The sequence below is a fragment of the Mustela nigripes genome, chromosome 2 (assembly GCF_022355385.1).
Source record: "Mustela nigripes isolate SB6536 chromosome 2, MUSNIG.SB6536, whole genome shotgun sequence".
NCBI lineage: Eukaryota > Metazoa > Chordata > Mammalia > Carnivora > Mustelidae > Mustela > Mustela nigripes.
The window spans coordinates 194,691,566-194,706,134 of record NC_081558.1 but is presented as its reverse complement, the minus strand read 5'-3'; positions in this window follow the sequence as shown (position 1 = coordinate 194,706,134).

Genomic DNA, 14,569 nt, shown 5'->3' with positions numbered 1-14,569 from the left:
GTGGCTCTTCTCTAAGGACTCAACTGACCTCCACCTTAAGGCTTTGCTAAGGGCCGAGGACAATCCTAGACTGACCAACCCCTTAACCTCAACCAGGATCCTGTAAATCTACTTCAACAATTCCTTTAGGAAACTTTATCTCTAAACTTCCAAGATAGTGTCAAAATTCATTCCCAAGCATATGGCCCACTGATATACATCTAAAGGGTCTCATGAGAAGGTTTTATTACTGGTAATGAATAACCTTTTCCCCAGACAATAGCCCCTCAAGGTCCTAGAAACCTTGCTTCCAAGGTTTCTATTAAGTCATTATGCCATCCCTAACCCCCTCCCAACTTATAAGTATATAATAGACCACTCCTCACATCCCCCAGGCAGCAGCTTTTCCTGCCCATGGGTCCTGTCCCCGTGCTTTAATAAACCACCATTTTTCACCAAAGATGTCTCAAGAACTCTTTCTTGGAGAACCTCACCTATGTTCTAGAACTTCATCAGGTCTTGTCTCCATACTTTAATAAAATCAACTTTCTGCACCAAAGATGTCTCAAGAATTCTTTCCTGGCCATCAGCTCTGGACCCCCAAAACACATCTTTCTTACTTCAGTAAGGTGGCAGATATAGGGCTGGAGTTCAGAAAAGAGACTGGGCATATAAACTTGAGAACTGTTGGCAGAGATTGTTTGCACAGCTGTGACATGGGCAAGGCATCAAGTGCAAGGAGCTGCATAGAAGAAAAGAAAGAGCAAAGGCTGGGTCCTATCCCTAGCCTCACCCTTAACTCTAGCCCTAATCTCAACTATTCCAATGTTTAGAAGTCAGACATGACAAAGATTATTTCTTTCACAAAACTCCACTCAGTCTCCCCTGAACTTTTTCACTAGTCTCTGACCTTTGAGCTTTTAATTTCCTTTCTACATTGCCCAACTTTAGCAAGAATCCTGCCAAATCAGTTTAGCTAGAATCCCTGGGTGATATTTGATCACCCTGGTCTGCCTTCAGCAAAAATCCCATTAGATTGGTTTAGCCAGAATCCCCTCTTAACGCTAATGATTCCTTTTAGTAATTTTCCATTCAGTGACCCTGTCCTGCTCTGGAGCTATAAGTTGACATTTATCCATGTTGTATTTGGAATTGAGTGCAATCTCTTTCCCACTGCAGTGATGTCTGTGCCTATTGTAACAGTTCCACTGAATAAAGTCTGCTTTATGATCCTTAACAAGTGTCCTGAGTACCTATTTTCGTATCTTAATAGAAGAAGAGAAGGAACCAGTGAAACTCTTAGAAGGAGTACCAGTAAGCAACAGGAAAGCTGACAAAGGGTGTGAAGTCCTGCTGGCCAAGTAGAGCAAATGCATTCAAGATAGATGCAGTCAGTGCTGTTGAGTGTATGTTCATGCAGACTTCACAAGTAATGATTTAACTCAAAAAAGCAATTGTGAAGAGATTCCCATGGATTTGTGCAGGGGACAGCCAAGTTGCATGGGTTCAAAGAGAACTGGAGTAAATGTGCATTGACCACAAAAGTTTTGCTGCAAAGGACAGCAAGTAAAGGATATATAGTGAGGAACACAGAGTCAAAAAAAATTGTTTTAAGATGGAAAATAATTAGCATGCCATATACTACTAGGAATGATTAATTAGAATGAAATAAATTACTGTAGAGTAGAAAGTAGGAAGAATTTTTGGAATGCCAAAAATAGTACTACTGAAATTTTCAACCATTTTTCAGGTATTCAGGGTTTTTTTGTGTGTTTGGTTTTTGTTTGTTTGTTTTTTGTTTTTTGTTTTTGTTTTCTTGTCCAAGTCTCTTAACATAGATTTAAAAAAAAAAAATCAAAAGACCATTCTTTTCTCCCAAAGAATGTACATCAAATTGTCCCATCTATGTCCTTCACAGCTATTGTCTCCTTTTTGTTTATTTAATGTTTGTTCTTTATTAAGCAAGCCTATTTAGAGGATTTTCAATCCTTTACATTTTCCTTATCAAAGTGCCCTTCTGACCCTGTTCTATAAAGACTTTGCAAAAGTGGTATTAATGTGCTATAAGCTTTAATTCCCTCTATTGACATATTTAAGTCCATTTACTAAATGAGGGAATAGGTAACATAAATTGTGAAAACATATTTTTGGTTAGAATAAGAGTACATTAATGAGCTTCCCCAATCCCTTCAACTGTGTTGATAATTATTTTATACATTATATTTAAATTGTGGTTTGGATAAACATGTTCTAATTTTTAAGTAACTCAAAAGTTAAGAAAATGTTTTAAAATCATTTTAATTTCCTTCAAAGAATAGTGTTTTTTTATATATAAAATCATTCAATATTTACTTAAAGTGGATTTTAATATTTTTACTCTCTGACATAATAACCAATTTCTTTAACATATATGGAATGTAATTGATTCCCTCTGTGAAGGAAAGCTTAGTTGTTTATTAACATTCTCTCTGTGAAACCATAATTTACACAAAAAAATAGCTGTGTGGATTCTTTTAGTTGCAAACGATTGAGCTACTTGCCAAAGACACCTAGGTGCCTCAATTTCTCTAATTCTTAATTTTAAAAGTTCATCTTTCTTTTCAAGCTCAGGGAACAGGAAAGCTAGAATTGTCCTGGTGAAGAAGGTAGAAAAGGAGGAGAAACAAACTGAGCCAGAGTAGGATAGTATTATTACAATGTTTGGAAAAAAATGTATGTTGGAGCCTGGGTGGTTCAGTCCATTAAGCGTTATAAACTCTTGGTTTTCAGTTCAGGTCATGATTTCATGGGTCATGCGATTAAGCCCCACATTGGGATCCTCAGTCAGCAGGGAATTTGCTTGAAGCTTCTCTCCCTCTGCCCCTCCTCCACTTGTACTCATGTATAAGCACCCGTTGTGTTCTCTCTCTCTCACAAATGAATACATCTTTTAAAAAAGTATGTATCTGGGGCACCTGGGTGGCTCAGTGGGTTAGAGCCTCTGCCTTCGGCTCAGGTCATGATCCCAGGGTCCTGGGATGGAACCCCACATCAGGCTTTGCTAGGTAGGGACCCTGCTTCCCCACCTCTTTCTCTCTGCCTGCCTGTGATCTCTCTGTAGAAGAAAAAAAAAAAGTATGTATCTTATGTAAAGCTGCAGGAGTGTATGGAAATTAAGTAAATACCCAATCTGTGACAAAACAGTTGCAAACTATTACCTGCTTCTTGGGAAAAACAAAAACAAAACAAAATAAAACAAACAAACAAAAAACAACAACAAAGGAAATATTTCTGGCATGCATTGTTAAAAATGTTTTTATTTTAAACAATGATATTTACCACTAAATTAACATGAGGCTTTGACAATTTTGAAGAAAGAAATTTTCTAATTGTTATAAACCAGGCCGAAAGGCAAGGAGAGTAATATTTCTGTCCTCACTGATATGAATCATAAAGTAATAAATAGATTCTAAATAAAAGTAGGAACTTATTAAATAATAAATGATGAGATAAGAAAGTCCACAGAAAAATAGCTATAACTTTTGGGAAGGTATCTAATGGAAAGAAAGTTGAATTTTAAAAAAGGGATTTGTAAAAAATTTTATTTTATTTTATTTTTTAAGATTTATTTATTTATTTGACAGACAGAGATCACAAGTAGGCAGAGAGGCAGGCAGAGAGAGAAGAGGAAACAGGATCCTTGCTGAGCAGAAAGCCCAATGTGGGGCTCGATTCCAGGACCCTGGGATCACGACCCAAGCAGAAGGCAGAGGCTTTTACCACTGAGTCACCCAGACGCCCCTGTAAACAATTTTAACTAAAAGACAACTAATATACTAAGTACTATATATTTTAATAAGTGATAATTATGCATCTTATTTTTTTCAAAAGCAGTATATCCTATAGTGAAATCACAGTATATATTAAAAATATAATGGTATTTCTCAAAGTTAAATGCAGAAGCATGAAAAGCAGACATCATACTAGTTATATATTTATAAAAATTAATTATGATAAATTTTGTGTCAATAGAAGAAATTAATTTTTTAATAACTTTCTCATGTTTCTGTAATATTTGGCAATTTTCAAAGCAATGCTAAGTAGACAAAATAGAAAATGTATTCTCTTAAATTATTTTGCTTATCAACAGCACATTGGTCTGTGTGTCATTTTTTATTGTTGGTTGTTACTAGGGGAAGGATTAATTAATTTCAGGAAATAATTGAAACATAACGTGTCAAAATATGCTTCATTTTATACATGTCTATTGAATAGTCAAGTTTTAGGATACTGTTTCCTATCTTTGAGCTTTTCTTATATATGACCTCATTATATAGTAACATGTAGTGAGTATCATAGTAATTCTTTCAAAAATACTACAAAATAATGGGGCGCCTGGGTGGCTCAGTGGATTAAGTCTCTGCCTTCGGCTCAGGTCATGGTTTCAGGATCCTGGGATCGAGCCCCGCATAGGGCTCTCTGCTCAGCAGGAGCCTGTTTCCCCTTCTCTCTCTCTGCCTGCTTCTCTGCCTACTTGTGATTTCCGTCTGTCAAATAAATAAATAAAATCTTTAAAAAAAATACTACAAAATAAAAATGATATGTTTGGTCTTAAAGTAGGAGCAATAGGTTATTAAATATAATTTGAAGAAAATTATGAAATTGAGCACTTTAAAATAATTTATAGTTAAAACAAAGAGAAAACTGGAAAGATTTTTTCTTCTGGGCTAAAAATAACATTTTTAAAAAGTTAGTCTAATATGGATGGTGCACAACTTTTCCTTATTGAAAGCAGAAGAAAATTCCTATTTATTTGAATAATTTAATAAAATATTAGTAAATTAAAATTTACATTCTTACACAGAAAATTTAACAAAATTAAACAAGCTTCTTAATTACTATTGCAACAAAATAAGCTTTAAGTAATGAAGAAATGGACTGCTATTAAGCAAAATTTAAATACATTGCATTAAGCAGGGTTTTTCCAGAGAACTGAAGCAATGTAATATGTGAGAATGTGTAAGAGAGAGAAATTTATTTTAAAGAATTGTCTCACATATTGTGGAGATTGCTGGGGTTAGACCAACAAACTGTAGATCCAGGACAGTGTCACTTTTGCAGCTCAAGTCAGAAGGCTATCTTCTGGCAGAATTCCTTCATGCTGGAGCAGGTCTGGTTTTTGTTCTCTTCTGGCCTTTAATGGATTTGATAGACTCCCCCCACCCCGTTATGGCAAGCGATCTGTTTTACTCAAAGTCCCCCAATTTAAATGTCAATCTTATTTAAAAATGCCTCATAGAAACATCTAAAATAATATTTAACCACATATCTGGTCACCATGGCTCAACCAAATTGACACATAAAATTAACCATCACATATGTGATTTGGCAATTATTCTAAAATTTATTTTTTACCAGAATTATGTTAAGGTCAACTTCGTAGATGATCATTAGCTATTACTTGAAGATAGATTTCACAATAGTACTTCACAGGGGGAAGTCCCAAAGGATTCAAAGATTAAATCAAAACTGTGAATTCTACACATTCTTTTTATCTAGTATAAAAATATATAGGCTACGGTCTTTTGCTGGAGAAAATCTAAAGAATGTCTTAATGGAAACTCAAATCTGGGTCCTCAGATTTGCCCAACAAACTTGTTTCTTAATTTGTATGGTATTTATCTTCAGCAACATTTGCAAGTTATCCATCCCACCAACATACTTTCCTAGTCATTAAAGAAAGAAAGAAAGAAAGAAAGAAAGAAAGAAAGAAAGAAAGAAAGAAAGAAAGAAAGAAAAAGAAAAAAAGAAAAAAAAGAGTGCTATTAGGTGAAAATCCCTTCCTCTCCCTTATGCTGGATCCAAGACTGGATCTACTACATGACCACATGGTGATTCCTCCTCATTCTTGTAGCAATGAGAGAAATTCTCTCCCCTTGTTGAAAGACTTCTCAAAGACATTGTGCTATTCAATTTCTTTTCAGGAATATTTAATTGTTCCCTTTATACCATTTTCTCCCCATCCAGGTTTAAACATATTTATGGCTCTTGTATAATCACAAATAGAATCCTCCCTTGAAGATGCATTTTGCATTCATGGTATTATCACTTTTTGCCAAAATATGTTTTAAAACTTTATAAAAAAATGTACAGTTGGTTTTCTGACTTTCTCCCCTCCACCTCAGTCCTATATATTCACCTTCCCTGTTGTCCACTGGACATCTCCATCTGTATGCCCTATGGATACCTAGAAACAAACTGTATTAAATTGAACAAATAAAATAACCTTCCTGCAAAATCCCTTCATTTTTCCTCATGTTCCCTAACTCAGAGAATGGTCTCACCATTTACTGGAGCTAATATTTAACATGAACTCTCTTCTTTCTTCCCCTCATGTCTATTTGGACACTGTATCCCATCAGTTTTGCCCATGAAATACTTCCATCTCAATCTTCATAGTCACTGTCTTCATTTACCTCTCATCTCTTGCCAGGACTGTTGAATAACTTCCTGACTGACATCACCATCTAACAGAGACTAGTTTTTTATTGGAAATCTAAAAAGAACATTATTGACTTCTAATTCTATCTTCACAACACATTTGTAAGAAAAACTTGTGATGCAGAGAAAAGTTGATGCAATAAAGTGAACTTCAGATCAACCACCCTTTGCCTTCATGCTTATTTATGAGAGAAACCATTAAAGAACAACACAGAGTCTCATCTACTGTCCCTTGAAAAAGCAGGAGACATCCACCAGACTTCTGGACATGATGGTTTTATGTCTTACATTAGCTGCTTCTCAATGTTAGAGATGGCATAAATTAAAGAAAACTCATACCTTTGCCAAGGTCTGTTCCAGACTAAGCTATGGTAAAATTTCTGGTTCTTTAACTTTTGAATTCATTCTTTATTTTTCACATTTATTCATAAAATAATTTTGTCTTTAATATTTGTCAGAGGGAACCCTGAGTGTGTCTGATGAGTTCTGAGAGAACACATACAGTATCTGGGATTTGTATTTACTGAGAAGTGGGAACATTTGTGTCCCCTTGTCATACAGTCTTGGCACTAGGGACCAGTTTACAATTTTTACTTAATGAATTGTCAGCAAAACCTTATAGACTTTTATCCTCATCTGTCAGCTGCTTATTTCTACCTTAACTCATTAGCCTCACCCTGAAGGTTTTCCTGCAACATAGATCGACTTCCAGTTCTTCAAGTACCCACAGCTCATTCTCACCTTCAGGCTTTTATTTATTTTTTCTTCTACTTTGAGCACTCGTTTTTTCCTTTATGAGATCATGCATCTTTCACATCTCAGCTTAAGTATAATTTCCCCAGTGTGGTAGAGGTGAAATGTCTTTCTTTTATTCCCATAATATCCTTCATGTTGTCTATCACTATGCTAATTACTTACAATTTTAATTTTGGATTTGTTGGCAGACCCACTTGCTAGAGAGTCCCATTAAGATAGCATCTTTGTCTTTTTTATTCATCATATTATCCCCAGTATCTAGCATAATGCCTGACACAGAGTAGCTATTCAACAGACAACTCTTGAATAACTTCATGATGATAGTTTTAGAATGTGTAGTAAATGGAGAGAAGGCAGAGGTCAAAGGTGGATAACAGGAATATGAACCATCCTTTACGTCAGTGTATATGTTTTCCTTTGTCCATGTTACAGATCATATATTTCTTACTTGATATTAATGCAATAAATCTGATGCACTGATTTTTTTCATTCTTGTTGATACTTTCCTTTTCCCTGCTGTCAAGGATCCAATAAAGTCAGTTCACTTAAAATTTAATGCATGAAGTGTCTAACCTCCATATGTTCAGGTATTCAGTGAAATATGGTTTGTTCGATTTGCAGATGCCCTGATAGATTCTTCTTCTTTTTTAGTTTTTTTTTTTTTTTTTTTTTTTTAGATTTATCTTCTTTAAAAAAAATTCTAAAACAACATACTTTTATTTTCAGTAGTGGTGTGGAAAACTAGACAATGCAATTGTAAATATGAACATTTTTAGTATGTATTTTTGCAACAAATTACTCAGCAGCAAGTAAGGAAATGACCTAATACTTTTTTCAATAAATAGCCTAGATTTTCTGATGCTCAAATTCATTATAAAGCAAAAACAGTGAAAAGAAGTTTTTGCTATGAATACTAACATGCAAGTTAAGCTTTTAACTCACTTGAGCAGTAGTCAGATGACACCTTGTCGAGTCCTTTAAAAAGGATCCCTAGACTATTCAGTGAATTATGGGAATTCACTAAATGATGGGAATAAAAATTTGTCATCTAAACTGAAATTTGTTACAAGATCATTTAATTCAACGCACGTTTACTGAGCATCTTCCTTGTATAATATATTAAACTTCATCTTGAACAACACAGGTTTTAGGGAAGACCCAACTATAAGGTTAAGTATTCCTATGAATGACATATTGAATTCCTAATTTGCTTTCTAAGCAAGTGTAGATTATATATATATCCTATTAGCACACATGTAACATTAAAAAATACTGATAAATATGTGTATTTAAAACTGCATACATGCATTAACACTTCATCCCATTATCATTTCACCACGTTTTCATTGTATATAATTTTAACCAATGCCATCTTAACGGTCAGCTGAAAAGTCTTGTAAACTCGGTCTAGAATACTTTTACTGGATACTAACTCCAGTAGATTATTCCCTAACAGAGAGCACACTTGCAGTGTTGCTTCCCTTGACATACTCCATTCCATCTGGTTTTCAGAGTAGGAGTTGTGGAAAAATGCCAGTGCACATTGCTTCTGTCCAAGCAATTCATTGATTTCTTTCATCTTCAGCTAGTTTGGGTAACTTGATGTAGTCCCCATGGCAATGGGTTGTCCTTTCAATCCCCAAGTGATTCCAGTTAAAAGGAAAGCCATTTCTCCCATATGGCAGCTCTAATAAGTTAATAAAGGCAATAAGTGTCAGGCCATCTGCACTTTAAGTGTGAAGGACATTAATCAGGGTAGGCCTCCCAGCTGGATGTATCTTTAGTGTGTAGCCACCTGGAACACAAACAATGTCATGGATCAATGGAGGCTCTCAATCCAGTCAGGACAAGATATACATGATCTAGCCATCCCGCATTAGGTTAGTCTGTAGAGATTCCTGTTCAGCACAGGGTTGCCTTTGTACTATATTGAACATCCATCCACAATTAATGATTTATATCTGAATAGGCAGAAGATGAGTTCTTAAAAGTTTCAATTAACCAAATAAGAAATTTGCATTTTAATAATAATGGAAATACAGAAAAAAAAAGAAGTAATTTAATACCATGGGAAAGGAAAAGAATAACACCAGTCAACTTGTGGAAAAATTAATAGTTAAAACTTTGGTTTCAAGATACTGAGCAGACATTCTACATAGCATCCTAAAAACTGCTGAATTTTGGGATGTGGAGGGGAGAGAGAGAGAGGGAGAGAGTAAGTGGGGGAGGGACAGAGAGAGAAACTTAAGCAGGCTCCACACCTAGCAGGGAGTCCAACATAGGGTTCAATCTCTACCCTGAGATACTGACCTGAGCAAAAATCAAGAGTTGGATGCTTAGCTGACTGAGCCATCCGTGCACACCAAGAGTTAAAATTTCTAATTTAAGCATTTACATACTCTAAGGGGTACATGCACCCTGCTGTTTATATTAACAATAGCCAAATGGAGGGAGCCCAAATGTCTATCAACAGATGAATGGATAAAGAAGAGTGGTATATAATGGAATATTACTCAGCCATCAAAAAGAATGAAATCTTGCCATTTGCGATGATATGGATGAAGCTAGAGTATATTATGCTAAGTGAAATAAGTCAGAGAAAAACAAATACCATATGATTTCCTCCTCATATGTGGAATTTAAGGGAGATAACAAATGAATATATGGGAAGTGGGAGAAAAAAATGGAGGGATGGAAGTAAGCCAGAAGAGAATCTTCACAATAGAAAATAAACAGGGTTGATGGAGGGAGGTGGGTGGGAGGAGAAGATAGATAGGTGAAAGGTATTAAGGAGAATACTGGTTGTGATGAGCTCTGGGCGTTTTGTGTAAGTGATGAATCACTGAATTCTACTCCAGGAACCAATATGCACTGTATTTAACCAAATAAAATTTAAATATGAGGGGCGCCTGGGTGGCTCAGTGGGTTAAGCCTCTGCCTTCGGCTCAGGTCATAATCTCAGGGTCCTGGAATCGAGCCCTGCATTGGACTCTCTGCTCAGAGGGGAGCCTACTTCCCTTCCTCTCTCTGCCTGCCTCTCTACCTACTTGTGATCTCTCTCTGTTAAATAAATAAATAAAATCTTTAAAAAAATTTAAATATGAATTGATTAATTAAACATGCTATCAATTCCATCTGAATACTGCTTTAGCTGAGTCCCACACATTTTTTATACTGTATTTTCATTTTTACTCAGTTCAGTGTATTTTTAAATTTCTCTTGAGGCATTCCTGACTTACAGATTAGTTGACAAAGTATTCTTCAGTTCCCAAGTGTTTGAAGATATTCCTATTATCTTTCCATTATTAATTTTTGGCTTTATTCCATTGTTATCAGAAAACATGTTTGATGATTTCAATTCTTTTAAATTGGTTGAGAATGGATTTATTGCTCAGGATGTGGTCTATCTTGGTGTATGTCCAGAGATACTTAAATAATATCTATTCTGCTTTTTTGAGGTTAATGTGTTTGATAAATGTTGATTATATCCTATTTATTGATGTTACTGTTAATCTCTTTTATATCCTTCCTGATTTTTTGTATCATCTTCTCAATTGTTGAGAAAAGGGTATTAACTTCCCCAACTATAATTGTGGAAGTGTCTATTGTTTTTCACATTCAGTTGTATAAGCTTTTTGCCTCACATATTTTGGCTCTTTTACGGTATCTTCTATTTCTTTGTTCAGGCTCTATGTTTTCATGTATCTTTGTTTCAATCATGTTCATAATTGTTTTTCACTTGAATCACTTTTTTGATTACTGCTTTAAAACCATTTTCAGATGATTCTAACATCTTTATCATACCTCTGCTGCTTTTCTCATTTGAGTTGAGAACCTCCTGGCTCTTGCAACAATAAATGATTTTTTTAATAAAACCTGGACATTTTGAGTATTATATTATGAAACCCTGGATCTCCTTTAAATATTCTTTTTCAGCTGAAGTCTTCTGCTACTAGTCTGTCAGGGGGAAGTCTATATCTCTTCTCTTACTTCAAGTGGGTATGGGAGATCAGGCTTCCAACCTGGTCTTTACTGATACCTCCCAGGTTAGATGGCTCATTACTACCAGAAAAGGATAAAAGTCTTGGCTTCCTAAGTGAGCTTCTTTGTTACCATCCAGGCAGGGTACCTGAGGGTGTCTTATTTCAGCCTGAGGGTATAAGGTCAGTCTACCAGCTACACATTTGCTATGCATTGGAAATGGGGGCTCTTCCTGACCTTCTCCCCACATTACACATGCATTACTCTTATTGCAAGAATAGAGTGATCATTGTATAAAACTGTTTTGACTTTCTGGCTGACCCTTTCCCAGTTATTTGACAAGACAATTTTTGGTTGGGTTTTTTGTTTGTTTGTTTGTTTTTGGCTGCTGTCTGTTGCCCTGCTGGGTTACCAGTTTCTGTAGCACCAAGAAAGGGGTATACTTGCCAAAAGGAAAATGGAGAATTCTCACTTCTGTGTCATTCCCTGGGGGCCTGATGTTTCTAGCTGTTATGTGTTCTATCATTCAGAGTCTTTTATATTCATTTTATATATAACATCCAGGACTTTTAGTTCATCTTAGTGGGAGATACATGGAAAGTATTTCTATTTCATCTTCATTGAAGCATTAAAATTCTTTTAAGTTTTGTGATATAATAAAACATATCCTTAGTATGAATGTAATCATTTTTAATATTTGATGATAATTATGTAAAGACAATGAAGCAGATTTGACTTCTATGATGTCATATCAAAATATCTTTTGGAAATTAGGAATGGTTTAATATAGCATACTACTAAAATGGCACCATTTTCAATTGTTATCAAATGTAATATACAAATACAATAAATTATAAAGTATAATGTAATTGCATAAAACAACTGTCATTTAGATGAAACTGTAGAAGAAATAGAAAAGAACTTAAGATGAACTACGTTTCTAGATTGGAAAAAGTCTCTAAAAGAAAGAAAAAGATAATGGTGTAAGATGACAATCTATAGTCAAATATTCCACATTCATAAGCCAGATATCAATGACTTTGAATGGCTAGAAATAAGTGGTTACTTCCATATCTTGTGAATGGAAACAAACCTGAACATTTAAAAGTTTTCAAGTTTCTATTAGCAATATGTTAAGTATATTTATGATTTTTTTAATAAAGAAACTTATTTGGATTATCAATCACATTTTTTCAGCATCCAAGCATTTCAAGTTCCCTCAGGATATGAAACTAAGATGAAAGCTTTCCATTTTTATAGGGAAATGCCAAATTTTTTATAAGGACAGTTTTCATTTATGTACTTCTTAATATACCTTTAAGATGATGAAAGGAAAATTAAAATTTTATTTAACAGTGTGTTTCATCAGTGCTTCTAAATAATATATCTAATATGTAAAATCCATGTCCTTTTAAACTTATTTGTTCACAGACAGGGCACTGACTTGGTCAGTTAAGAATCTGACTCTTGATTTGGGCTCAGGTCATGATCTCAGGGTCCTGAGATGGAGCCCCATATTGGGCTCCCTGCTGGACATGAAGCCTTCTTAACATCCCCTCCATCTCTCTCTCTACTCCCCCCATTCTTTTTCTATCTCTCTTCCTCTCTCAAAAACAATAAAATAAAAATAAACTTATTTCTCGAAAGAAATAAAAGTGATAACATATCAGGGCATAGTTAAAATTTTTTTTACCAACTAAGGTATTTTTTGGGGGTGGGGTATTTTTTTGCTCAGATAAACACAGTAGAGAATTTTTAAAAAATGACCTAGCATCTTATAGGTTGAAATATATATGGAAAGTAATTTTTATGACAAATAGAAGTGATAAACTGGGATAATTCAATTATGTTTGTTTAATAATCATCATTTATATTAATAATAATGGCTGTCAAAGTGTCAAGAAGGAAAAAAGCCATCATTATTTTAACAGTACATCAAAAGTAAATTGAACTTACAGAAAATTTTAATTTTAGTTCCTGAATTACTTTTATGATGTATTGTTGTTGTTGTTGTTGTTGTTTTCAGGTATAGAATGGAGGAAAGAAGATGGAGAATTTTTTTTTAAGAACTTATGTACAGAGTCACACATAGACTTATAAACATTTAGAAAAAAATAATAAATGAAGGTCACTTTTTAAGACAAATTTTATTGGAAAATATTTATTTATATAATTTCATGTTAGTTTTTAAAAATATAAAGTCAATTTGTTCTAAATAAAACTCTTTATTAGTTACCATAATTTGTTTTTTATTTACTATAATAAAATAATTCTTCAGTTATTTTACTTCAAAATTATTTTAAATTTATAATTCTTATGAAACAAATTTGAGTTAGTGAGAGGAAGGGCAGATATTTCATCTAACATCTAAACCACATAATTAATCATTCTAATATTTTCATTTATCCATAATTATTGATATCTTTAAAAGCTACCAAGCCATGAAATTGAAGATATTTGGAAGTTCACTAACTGTCCAGGAAGTTTCCTGAAACTTAGCAGCCATTAATTGAAATAAGCATTCAGAGATTTCTTTGTATTACGTGATAAACTCATTTGATGCTCCAAGATAAAAGGTAAAAAATTTGAATAGCTTAAGTCTGATTACTGTCTATGTACTTAAAAATACTCAGACATAATCTTTCTATTGGTACTACAATCTACAGATATTCTTATTTGTTTGTATCTGTATTTTTATTTTTCATGGAAAGAATCTTTAAGTCTGGTTCTATTCTTGACCTTATCATGTCTCTTTCCTTCTGCGTAGTCTACATAGACCAAAATGTCACTAGTTATGGCTTTGGTTATCACTAATAGACTGATGACTACCCAGTTCTTTAGTGCCTTCTCAGATTTATTATAGACTGCTTTCAGCCAGCTACAAAAGGATTCCACTTGGACTCATAAGTACATCAAACTCAGACGTCCAAATATGACAAGCACATTACAAATTCTCATTGACTTATATTATCCTGTACACATAGTTTTTTGCTGTCTCTACTGTCAAGCTATCACTAGCTGTACATCAAGACTGTAGTGGGAAAAAGAAAGCACTCTTAAGCTCTACCATTTGTTCAAATTCTGGCTCAACCAATTACTAGTCTCATGACCTTGAACAATTTATTGAACCATTCTGATTCAATTTTCTCATTTATAATATGAAGTAATAGAGATATATTTATTACTCACCTCATAGCATTTTTGTGAATATTAATAGTGTTTACCTGTAAAGTTCTTAGAATAGTTTCATATATGTGTTATCTATCAAATATTACTACTTCCTTTCTTATCTGGATAACTAAAATAACATATTCTTACCTGTTGATATCATACCATTGTAGATTCATTTTATAGGATATTACTATAATAGTTT